Source organism: Amblyomma maculatum, chromosome 2 (genome assembly GCF_055883805.1).
Source record: "Amblyomma maculatum isolate TAMU_Amacu chromosome 2, ASM5588380v1, whole genome shotgun sequence".
Classification (NCBI taxonomy): domain Eukaryota; kingdom Metazoa; phylum Arthropoda; class Arachnida; order Ixodida; family Ixodidae; genus Amblyomma; species Amblyomma maculatum.
The window spans coordinates 1778203-1791001 of record NC_139345.1 but is presented as its reverse complement, the minus strand read 5'-3'; the positions used below and the strand labels follow the sequence as shown (position 1 = coordinate 1791001).

Genomic DNA, 12799 nt, shown 5'->3' with positions numbered 1-12799 from the left:
GCTGGCAGCTACTGCGATGCAGCACTGAGTTGGGAACCGCCGTTTCCGGCGGCGCGTAGACGGCCCATGCGCCCATCAGGTGTGCGCGGATCCGGGGAGCCCCCCGTGGTCCATGAGGCGGCCGCATGCGCGCAAGGGTCAGCCCACAGGCGGCCGAAGGTTGCGTCGGAGATGCTGGATGTTTCCGTCGCCGACCGGGAAGCGTATTGCCAAACCATATCCCGTAGGCGCACTGTAGCTGGCGACGCTCTCAGCGAGTTAAACAGCGATTGTTGCTTAAAGGTCTCTCGGAACGCTACCTAAAGGTAACATAAATCACTGTAAACGGCGATTGTTGCTGAAAGATATCTCTGAACGCAACCTGAAGGTAGCATACACTCACTGACGCAGGAAATTATAATGGGGAAATGTAATTGCTTAGTGTAACTGCTGTCATGCCGATTGTTGCTGAACGTCTCTCTGAACGCAACCTAAAGGTAACAAAACTCACTGAAGACAGGATATAATTGTGGTAAAGGCAATTGCAAAAAAAAAAAAAATCAGAGAACAAATTACAACACAGGAGTCGAACAGATATGCTTCAATGGCATCAGTGCATAGATGGGTGATGTTGATCCATTGCGCCCACCAAAACAACGGGAACGGTGGCCTTGAAATGCGCTCTTATTTGGTTTAGGCAATATATACACTATTTGTCGCCAGGCGGCGCTTCTCAGAGGAATCACGCGTCATTAGGAGCCTAATATAAAAGATAGCCTAATCTCGTATAAAGAGGTTACAGAGCACTATAAACTAAGCAGAAGGGTCTATCCGCCGCCAGACCGTTCCCTCGAAAACGGGGAGGAAATTGCATGGAGGAGGCTACAAGGGGGCAATCATATTAGTCCCTTTTGGGTATATGCAACAATTTCAAAAGATGAAAAGGATCTACATTGCATAACATGTGGGAGATGGGGCACTCTAGATCATATTATTTGGGAATGTAACAACAGCCCAGGAGCTAAAGAAAATATAGATAGAGACGCCTGGGAGACCCTGCTGCGAAGCGAGGACCCCGCTCAGCAGCAGCAAGCCATCCGCCTGGCGGCTGAGGCCGTGAAGCAACAATGTATCTTCAACAGACCTTAGTTCACGAGGCTCCTGAGTAAGGCTCCATCAGGCCTGCGTGCCGGGGAGTCCGAAACGGAGCTTCTTCTCGGTGGAAATAAAAAGTTTTCAACAACAACAACAACCGACGACTTGGGTACACCACAATGGAGGTTAACAGGGATGTGTACGAGGTCGGCCTCCACCCGTTTGCACGAGAAGGCATCCACTACAGCCGGGCCACCGGTAGGAGGGTAGGTGGCAGGATAGGCCGCCAGGCAACAGCTTTTTTAGGAGGGCCCAGGGCCCTGAAGCCACCAATGTAAACAAAGGCGACCAAGGGGACGAACAAACATAGAAGCCATAGGAGAAGCAACAGGCATAAGCGCAAGAGCCAGATTAATTCAGACATAGGGTATATTAACATGCAAGGAGGCAGGAATAGGCTAAAATGGGAGGAAATAGAAGAGCAGCTTAGGCAGAAGTCAATGGTTTACGGATTTGTGGAGACTCATCTTTGGGACATGGAGCAACCACCCTGTAACCCTGATTATGCATGGGAATACTGCAACAGAACAGAGGGCAGCAGAAAGGGAGGGGGAATTGGGGCATTCATCCATAAAAGTACAAATTGGCAAAGAGTCAAACAGGAATGTAAGGAACATTTATGGCTAAAAGGAAAAGTGGCAGGGGAGCAAACACTCCTTGGCTTTGTATACCTGTGGACAGGAGCAACTGCCAAAGAGGAAAACAAAAAATGGTAGAACGTATAGTAGGTGACATTGATGAGCTAGGAAAAGGATGCGAAATAATTATAGTAGGGGACATGAATGCTCATATAGAAGATATATAGATGGATACACAGACTCGACAGGTGCCATGCTGCTGGATATGTGTGAAAGACACGACTTAGTTGTCTGTAACAGTACTGAGAAGTGTGACGGGGTCATAACGTGGGAGGTAGGGAGTCTGCATTCGACAATAGATTATGTGATAATGTCACACAGGATGTACGATAGGCTAAGGGTCATGAACATAGATGAACATGGTGCCAGGAGTCTAGGCAGTGATCATAAACGTATCAAGATGAGTTTTGGAATAAAAACTAATTCGGGAATGAAACATGATGACCAGCCAGATGGGATCTTTTACTCGGAGCAGCAAATAGAAACCGCAAGCACCCAAATTGAAGCAGTAATCTCTAAGGATAATAAAGCAGAGTGGACATACACAAAGTTAATGGGACTGTTTGGGCTAGAGTTGGCTAAGGTGCGAGTCAGGAAAAAAAGAACAAGACGAAAACCAAAGAGCTGGTGGGATGGAGAGGTGAAGAAGGCCATAGAGAAACGTCAGGAAGCCTCCAGGGAACACACATATTCTAAGCATAGGGGAGACCCAGATGCAGACGTTGAGAGAAAATGGGATAAATACATAAAATGTAGAAGGGAGGCATCCTACTTAATCAATGAGAAAATTAGAAGACAAGGGTCCCAGTGGCTGTCAGACGTAAACAAAAGGGATAAAAATGCAGCTAAGAAATTCTGGCAACACCTGAATTCCCTTAGTAATAAGACTAGCCTAGAGCAGAGGTCTATTGTTACAGATCAAGGTATTCGGCTAGAAGGGGAAAAGGCAATAGAGCATATACGACTAACGATGTCAGAAAAGTTTAAAGAACAAAGAAATGTCGTAGGTGCCTTAGTAGAGGACGATAGACCGGTTAGTGCAATTGTTCCAATTGGATAAAGAGAGTGGGAAAGGGCTGAGAAGAGAGTACCAAGTAGCACATCAGCAGGCCCAGATGGTATCCCTATTAGGTTAATAAAGATGTTGGGCCCAAAGTCTAAGGAAACGTTAAGAGAGGTGGTGAGCAAAATGTTAATGGATGGCAAAGTTCCTGATGAATGGAGACTAAGTAGAATGAGCATGATATATAAGGGAAAGGGGGACAAAGCTGACATAGGCAACTACCGTCACATAACAGAAACATCAGTGGTCTACAGGGTGGTGATGCAGATTATAAAGGACAGACTGCAGACATGGGTAGAGAGCAAGGGGGTGCTCGGAGAGCTGCAGAATGGCTTCCGGAAGCAAAGGAGGTTAGAGGACAATCTGTTCTCATTGACACAGTGTATCGAGGTAGCAGAAAAGGAACACAGACCCCTATGGTTCTAGATATCAAAGGAGCCTATGACAGTACTTCAAGCAGACTTATGGAGTATTCTGGATGTGGTGGGTGTGGAAAACGGAGTAACCAATCTTTTAAAAGATATTTATAAGGATAACCAGGTGCTAATAAAATGGGAAAAAAAGGTGTCGAAGCCTGTAGAGGTAAAGAAGGGGCTTAGACAAGGATGTCCCCTGTCACCTTTGTTGTTCATGCTGTACCTGCAAGGATTAGAGGCTAAACTAGCGGGGAGTGGACTCGGCTTCAACCATTCTTTATTCAAGCAAGGAGAATTTATTCCACAGTCATTACCAGGACTAATGTGTGCAGATGATATAGTACTGATGGCTGACAACAGGGTAGATTTGCAGGAGTTGACGGATATCTGCGGTACAGAGGGAGATAAGTTAGGTCTGCAGTTTAGCAAGGAAAAATCGGCAGTCATGATTTTTAATGTTAATGAGGCCGGCGAACATAGGATACAGGAGGACATGCTGGAAGTAGTGAATAAGTACATGTATCTTGGGGTGTGGATAAATACTGGAGCTGAATACCTAACGGAGCATGAAAAATATGTGGCAGCTAAGGGAAGTAGAAACGCAGCCGTCATGAAAAACAGGGCGCTGTGGAATTGGAAAGGGGTGATGGTTCCTAGTCTGACTTTTGCCAATGCAGTCCTGTGTATGAGATCAGAGGTCCGAGCACGGTTGGAAATTAAGCAGCGTGGGGTGGGTAGGCTTGCTTTAGGAGCTCATGGGAATACGCCAAACCAGGGTGCACGTGCAAGGTGACATGGGATGGTCTTCTTTTGAGAGCAGGGAAGCTGGCAGCAAGATAGCGTTTGAGCAACGATTGAGAAAAGTGGGAGAAAAGCGGTGGGCTAGGAAAGTCTTCAGCTACCTCTACATGAGGAATGTTGACACAAGATGGAGAAGGCGGACAAGAAAATTGGCAAGCAAATATTTGGACAGCAGTAGGAGGACCAGCCAGGAATTATCAATTAAGAAAAAGGTTAAGGAAACAGAGAGGGGTCTGTGGAAAACAGAGATGGAGACTAAATCAGCATTAGAAATGTACCGAACTTTCAAGCAGGAAATAGCCAAAGAAAACATTTACGATAATTCTAGGGGCAGCCCATTGTTGTTCGAGGCTAGGACAGGAGTATTGCGGACTAAGACGTACCAAGTCAAGTACCAAGATATAGACACGCTGTGCAGGGTGTGTGGGGAGGATGAGGAAACGCCTGAACACTTAACAATTTCCTGTAAAGGGCTCCGCCCTATAGTTCAAGGCAATGGGCCAGATTTAGCCAAAGCATTGGGGTTTAAGGATAATGAAGGGAAAATATACTTTAAAAGGGTAGAAATAACCAAACGAAGGTTAGCTGATTGGTGGAAGGAAGGCAAGAATAGGTCCACACTATATATTACTATTCACGGCTAGGCGGCCTGTGGCGCCGCCGCCCGATTCAAAGGGTTCAGCCTTATCCATCCATCCATCCATCCGCGCCAAAGCGTCGTCTGCTCGAGTGCTCCTACGGGATATGGTTTGCTAATACGCGACCGGGAAGGCTGCAGGACAACCCTTGCAGGTTCACCGTGCGACGAGGGATCTAGCGACAACTGAGGTGACCGCTGGTAGCTACTGCGATGCAGCACTGCGTTGGGAACCGCCGTTTCCGGCGGCGCGTAGGCGGCCCATGCGCCCATCAGGTGTGCACGGATCCGGAGAGGCCCCCTTGGTCCATGAGGCGGCCGCATGCGCGCATGGGTCAGCCCACAGGCGGCCGAAGGTTGCGTCGGAGATGCTGGATGTTTCCGTCGCCGACCGGGAAGGCTGCAGGACAACCCTTGCAGGTTCACCGTGCGACGAGGGATCTAGCGACAACTGAGGTGACCGCTGGTAGCTACTGCGATGCAGCACTGCGTTGGGAACCGCCGTTTCCGGCGGCGCGTAGGCGGCCCATGCGCCCATCAGGTGTGCACGGATCCGGAGAGCCCCCCTTGGTCCATGAGGCGGCCGCATGCGCGCAAGGGTCAGCCCACAGGCGGCCGAAGGTTGCGTCGGGGATGCTGGATGTTTCCGTCGCCGACCGGGAAGGCTGCAGGACAACCCTTGCAGGTTCACCGTGCGACGAGGGATCTAGCGACAACTGAGGTGACTGCTGGCAGCTACTGCGATGCAGCACTGCCTTGGGAACCGCCGTTTCCGGCGGCGCGTAGGCGGCCCATGCGCCCATCAGGTGTGCACGGATCCGGGGAGCCCCCCTTGGTCCATGAGGCGGCCGCATGCGCGGAAGGGTCAGCCCACAGGCGGCCGAAGGTTGCGTCGGAGATGCTGGATGTTTCCGTCGCCGACCGGGAAGGCTGCAGGACAACCCTTGCAGGTTCACCGTGCGACGAGGGATCTAGCGACAACTGAGGTGACCGCTGGTAGCTACTGCGATGCAGCACTGCGTTGGGAACCGCCGTTTCCGGCGGCGCGTAGGCGGCCCATGCGCCCATCAGGTGTGCACGGATCCGGGGAGCCCCCCTTGGTCCATGAGGCGGCCGCATGCGCGCAAGGGTCAGCCCACAGGCGGCCGAAGGTTGCGTCGGAGATGCTGGATGTTTCCGTCGCCGACCGGGAAGGCTGCAGGATGGCCCTTGCAGACTCCACCGTGCGACGAGGGATCTAGCGGCAACTTAGGTGACCGCTGGCAGCTACTGCGATGCAGCACTGCGTTGGGAACCGCCGTTTCTGGCGGCGCGTAGGCGGCCCATGCGCCCAGGTGTGCACGGATCCCGGGGAGCCACTCGCGGTCCATGAGGCGGCCGCATGCGCCCAAAGGTCAGCGCACGGGCGGCCGGAGGTTGCGTTAGGGATGCTGGATGTTTCCGTCGCCAACCTGGAAGGCTGCAGGATGGCCCTTGCAGACTCCACAGTACGACGAGGGATCGAGCGGCAGCTTGTTCGGTATGAACCGCTTGTTGTGCTTTCATACTCACCACTTTCATACAATTTTTGGTTTCATTCTTCTACTCTTTACTATATTCTGTTATTTGCATAGCTTCTTGCAAATTTCCTCTGATGTGTGAAATGATCTATAAATATTTTTATCAAGCTTAGCTCCTTTTAAAAACGTCAGCCGCCAAAAATAAATAAAAGAATAATACAATAGCGCTTGTACTGTGGCTTTCTTTTATCTTGTCCTGTGTCTTCGTATTCGCGCTATTTAAATTAGTAATGAATATTAATTATAGTCTTGCGCATGCGCAGAATAATGGTTCCACAATATTATGTGGTTTTGATGCAGCGCCTTTGCTTTACAAAATTACTTTATGCCGCGCCCTTTCTACCGAAGCCGCTGAGAGCTTCATAACACCGGTTTTTACAAAAGCAATGTTCTTGTTGTAGGACCTGTTCGTCAGAAAACGGAGTATGCACTTTAATTTCGTTTGCACAGTTTCGCCAATCGTTTACTTTTCCTCGGTGTTTGACTATTCATTACACTAACACTATTCATTATTGCACCATCAATTACTCTGTACGATATTCCTATTGTCATTTCAAAAGGAAGGGGGCTGACCTGTCTCTATTAAGCTGGGCGACTTTTAAAAACAGTAAAAAATTTCATTGTTGAGGATTGTCTTGAAGAGGCGCCGACTGGTATTTCCGGTGGTACTTCCACTTGATCGAAGTCGTTAGAACTGACATTGTTGATTAGTTCTGAAAACCTGATCCCAAAAAGGGTAATTTTTACATGACACCAGCAAAGCTGTCTACCCACCATTTATTTCGCTTTAATGTTCGCCAATTCCACTTTTTCCTTTCAGCGCTTCTCTTAATCACATCTACTGCTTCCTACCGATTTGCTGTGATGTTTGAAGTACACGTTCTTCGTTTAACGCCGTCGAGAAGCCACAACACATTCGTTTATACTCGTTTATTGTAGAATTTTGGTATTCTACTCCACTCCGCGCATTACTGTATACTCACCGATTAATTTGGTTTCATGTCTTCCGCACAACTTTTTTCGTTAGTGGCCTGTGATCTTCAAATATCGATTGCTGCACTTATATCTTATTCAAGCATCTATAGTTTAATTTCAAGTGAAGGCTCTGACTCTCTTCACGAAGCCTAGATATTTGTACCAATAAACAATTCACAAGAATCTTCTATATTGAGGTGCTTTTTGCAGTTGCGCAGGCACATAGCTCCCATCAAGAAATTAGTTCAATTGTTTGATGCAGTCCTTATTTCGCCACTAATGGGAGGATTCCAGGATCCCAACACAGACCTCGATTATGGCGATGTTTTGCACTAATGCAGAAAAATGCTCTAGATTCACCAAGTGCACTTCGATCTGAATTAATCAATTCTGCATTCTTTTTCGCCCTCTTCTTATCTTCCTTCCTTCTTTTGCCTCAATGCAATAATCCATATAATATTCCTTTGACAATTAAACAGATCTTTCATCAAATTGTTGTTGCCATGCGCAGGTACATGATCCTTCATTAGGCGCTGCCATTACTCGGTCAAATCCTAACCTATAGCTGTATAGAGGCTTATGACTCCGGTATTTGCCCTGATGCTCTTTTCATTTTCAAGTATTTGCTTTTGTTTCGCTTTCTACAATGTTGTTCTCACACCATCCTGCAATGTCCAATATTTTAAAGAAATTCTGAATTTTTTTCTTAATTCCGCTTCAATTCGAAGGCTTATCTGGACCTTTTACCGTGTCTGTGCTCGGGGACAGCGTCCCGTAGATTTGCACACAAGGCTACGGGAGTGGTGTGTTCTGATACGAAATAGTTCAGCCACATGTGGCCTTTGTTACGGTTTCGGATTTATAGTTCTGCCTTGACGCTGAAAAATCAATATTCGAGCTGCCAAATTCGAGATTGATCCAGTGTCAAGGCAAAGTACGATGCGAAATCAAGCGCGATTGCGAAAACGCACCGAAACCGGCGGGGAGACGCGGCCTGACTACGCTTCGCGGCATTGCAGACAGGCAGCCCAGCTGTCAATAAGCGCCCGACGGGTATTATAGCCATGCTGTACTGGCCAATACGGCAGTGTAAGCTTAATTCAATAACATGATAAGTTCAGCAATTCCAGACCAAGATCAGCGACATTTTTGGATCGACTATATTTTGTTGCGGAGGGGGCTGGCGGATTTCGGCTCTTTAGTTTTCGCCGAATAGCAACCGAAAATAGTTCCTGAAATAGGAACGTTAGAAGCTTCACGAACTTATGCACGACATTAGTTTTGGAGTTATTCCTTCCAGGAATAACACACAAACCCATATTTCACAAATAGCAGACATTCCCCTTACTTGATGCAGCCCTTATTGTTGACAGTTAAGGCTATTTAAAGATTGATTTTAATTATACTAATATTTTATAGTTCATTTAAATCTGCTCGTCCCTGTTCACCGTTTACCACGCCTTTGCACTCACCGATTCCGCATTAGTTTTTATCCCAATTATCTGCTCTACTGTTCTCATTGCTCAATACAATTGTCATTTAATGGTTATTGTGACAAAATGCTTTATGTAAAGTTATTACTAAGGCCGCAGCTAGAACTTCACTTCTTCTCTGCAGTTTGGAGGAGGCAGGCCGAAACCTATATACTAATGGGCGTTGCCATCAATTGATACGGTTCTTATAACACTATGTAGTAAATACGGCATAAATTCCTACTACACGGCATGTAGTAAATTCCACAACGTACACTTCGCTCTCGCATCATCACAGATTTGTTTGTATTGTTATTCTACCCTCCTCTACTCTCCATTAATGTGCTTCTGGTTATTCGATACAATCTTCCTTATCCTTCTTCAAATGAAAGGTCCTCTTCCGTTTGTACGAAGCCTAAATACCTAAAGAATTCACCCAAAAGTTCGCTACTGAAGCACTTCTTGCAGATGCGCAGACACGTATTTTCACATTGTCAGGTGATGCGGTATTCATTTATGAAACTGTTGAGAGGATCCCCAGTCTGATCTTAAATAACACCGATAAGTCCACATCACACCAGCATCTATAGCTCACTTAGTGATGTTTAACAGCCTGCATGCATTTTGTCTTGCTGGCCTTTCCTTTCAAACACTGTTTTTTATAGCTTCATGTTAAATTGTATTTGGTGCGTAGAGTGGCAGAGAAGCCCCCTTTATGTAAACCTTAGTTTCTTCGAAAACTTTCAAACCTTACTATTGTATCAGGCACGTGTATAAGCGTGCTTCTGTGTCACTGACATGCGCAGTGCGGCATCACTGTGGGCTATATACGCAACACGTTCCAATAAACCACTGTCTTCTTGCTCTGACCACCATGTTATTGTCACATACTTACCAGCACGGCCACAGCTATTGATACTCTTCTTGCAACTTTTTGCATAGGGGTTGGATTTGCTCGATTCAGTCCTTACGCTCGACGCTGTTGAGGGGTTAAACAAATTTTGTTTTTTGTAAATTGCAGAGTATTTATATTAATTTCGGTTTCATAAATTTAATAATATCTTTGAATATTAGTGCGCCAACACTAAAGCTTTCAATCTTAAAAAAACTCTATTGTTTGGGTGTCTGAAGCCTCGAACATTAGAAGGAACAAAATGAATATTGTAGCGACTGTGGTTCCATCACTCTACGAGGCAAAAAGATCAGCTTCACTAGCCCCTGCACAAAAGCGTTATGTTCCCGTCGCAACTGATCATCCCGCGTGTTTAAATGTCACTTTCCCGTGCTGTGCATTTATTTACTTTTTTTGTTTGCCGCCTTTGGCAACAGCTTCCACCTGAGCAAAATAGATTGAGAGCACAGATGTATCGCAGTGCCCTTTCAGGGTGTTTTCTTATGCTGATTTAGCGATCTCGAAATTTTATATCACGCAGCCATTTAGGCCCGCAGTCATCGATTTCATCGATCTGTGCCTGAAGCCTCATCTGGAAACCTAGCCCGGAGCTGAGAGCGAAGGTAAACACCCCGTGCCAGCGCACATACCTCACGTCATGTCTGAACAAACCATGTTAGTGGGCATATGGCCAACTAAGCTAAACTGGCTGTAATATTTTTATCTTTGTACTAACCTCCTCCCCTATCTGTTCATACATTTTCATTTCAATTTACAGGGCTCTTTTCTCTTACGAACTCCAGTTACAGTGGAGACCTTCATCCTAGTCGTTACAACTGAGATCTCCTTTCAGGTGCGGAGATACATTATTTGATGCTATCCTTATTTTTAGCAGGATCCCTTCAGCTATTTATACTACATAAAAGCATTATCAAATCATTCCAGTTTAGTCACCGCTCACTATGCTTTTATTTTGGCCAACTCGGAATTCGTTTTGTTCCCGGTTTTTTTTTTTGTTTGTTTTTAATTTACTGTCTTCACCGCCCTATTCAATTTTCCTTTGACGAATGATGTGGCAGACGTCTGTGAAATGTAGTTATCTTTAAAACCGCATTAGCTGGAACTCCACTACTGCAACACGTTTTTTCCTTAGACTTAGTTTCCCTATAATCTCAGCATCTTACACTTCACTACTCAGATAATTACTGTAGGTGCACAGGAATAGTTCTGTACTGGAAATTCCTTTTACATGATACAGACATCATACTTGTCGCTGCAGAAATGCTCAGAAGACTCGTCTTTATAACAGCGCTATTTACGCTTTACTATTTAAAAATCTCATAGTATTCATATTTACTCGCTTGCACCAATACATTTTATTATTTATTACTTTCCTATTCTCCCTCATTGGTTATATCACTTTAATTTGCTCCAAAGATTTTCTTTTTTTTTTTTTTTTCAATTCCGCGAAAAAAACTTAAAGTGTCATTTTTGCTCTTTAGGAAGCCTAGTTATCCTTATCAACTTCCTGAAACACAGTTTTTGAAGTGTATGTCCCTCGCATGCGCGAATTATTTTCAAGCAAAGGAGTGCAGCCATTACTTGATTCAATCCTTATTTTTGAGTCTTGAGGGGATCCTGACACTTATTTTGATTGTACCACAATATTTTCTTTACACCAGTCGAGCAAACTTCTATATTCATCGCTTACTGCGCTTTCAGGTTGCCCGATTCTGCACTCGTTTTGTTGCCGTTCTTCATTCTCCTTCAATACTGCTTACATTGCTCCGTACACTTTTTCTGTGATGTGTGCAATGATATTTAACGCTTTTTATGAAGTTTAGTTATCCTTCATAACGTCAGAAGACAGAATTACACTTGACACGCTTCTGCAGAGTACAAAGCGTCGCCTATACTTGATGTTGCCCTCATAACCTATGCTGCTGAGAGGTTCACAACACCGGTCTTTACAACGGCAAAATCTTTATTGTAGTCTACTTTGGAAAAACGAGACTGTTAGTATTCAATTAGGCTTTTATACCTTAAGACAGCCCTTATATTCTTTTATCGTAGCGTTATCCGTAACTTTCCTCTACAGTAAGTTTAAATACTTCATAATCATGTTCTTTTCAAGAGGCCCAATTGTACTCAATAACTACACCCGAAACTTCGCTATTGAAGTGGAACTACGCAGACACGTAGTTCCACAGTACTAAGTGTGGCCAATACTTAAAACAGTCGTTATTTTTGAGACCATGGAGAAGTTCCAGACCTTGATACCAAAGCTATTTCTTGATTGCCGCCCTTGTAAATTACTGATACTTTACAATTATTGTACTTATTGCGGGTGCGCACGCACATGTATGTACCGCATTAGATGCTGCAACAGTTTCATACAGTCTTTGTTTTTGTCGAGACTGAAAGTTAAAAGTTCCGCTTTTCGCTACATCCATATTATTTACTTTACCCCAATTCGCTAATTCCTGTCTATTTTCTTTCTGCACCTCTCAATAATAATTTATTACTATCTTATCTTTATTCTTAACATCGTGTGATCCGAAACTTCCCTGTTCCTGTGGTTCCTGTGGTTCCTGAAGTTTCACGGGCACATCGTTGCAATGTATAGTCATTACCATCACTTGCGCCATTTGGAATTTCGATACTGTTGAGATTAACTTTGATTTTAACCATGGAGTAGTATCACATTATTGTACTTTGAAATTTACATGGCTTTCACTGTCCATTCATTCATTCATTCATTCATTCATTCATTCATTCATTCATTCATTCATTCATTCATTCATTCATTCATTCATTCATTCATTCATTCATTCATTCCATTTCAATTTCAATTCTCCCATTTTATATTATCCAACTCTCAATGCCCATTTCCAGTTTTCATTATTGGTATATTTTCGTTATTTCCGCTTGAAATCGAGGGGTAATGCTGAACGCTAGTTATGCTTACAATTACGCCGTCGTAAACTTCGCTGCTGATAGGCTTCTTGCAAGTGCGCTGGAAGATGTCTAAATTCGAACAGGCGTTGCGATAAGTCTCTATAACACTTCTCAGGGGATTGCAACCGTAGTGTGAATTATAGTCATAGCTTAAATCATGTCTAAAACACGTAGGTTTTCCTTGTTTTATTTTCTTTAACATAGTTCACCGATTCCGCATTATTATTGTCCCACCCTGTCCTGCGCCCGTTATT

General features: G+C 44.9%; 1 protein-coding gene across 2 annotated transcripts in view; it reads right to left on the bottom strand.

Moving 5' to 3' along the window:
* The window catches only part of LOC146197819 (uncharacterized), a 129951-nt gene that overhangs the window by 27057 nt on the left and 90095 nt on the right, over positions 1-12799 (bottom strand). Inside the window, exon 6 of one of the 2 annotated variants that reach the window (XR_014704899.1) lies at positions 9596-9674. The exons of the other annotated variant lie outside the window; for it this stretch is intronic. The gene's annotated coding sequence lies outside the window, so the exon portion shown is untranslated. Of the gene's footprint in view, positions 1-9595; positions 9675-12799 lie in introns of those variants that run through there. 2 annotated transcript variants of the gene reach the window in all.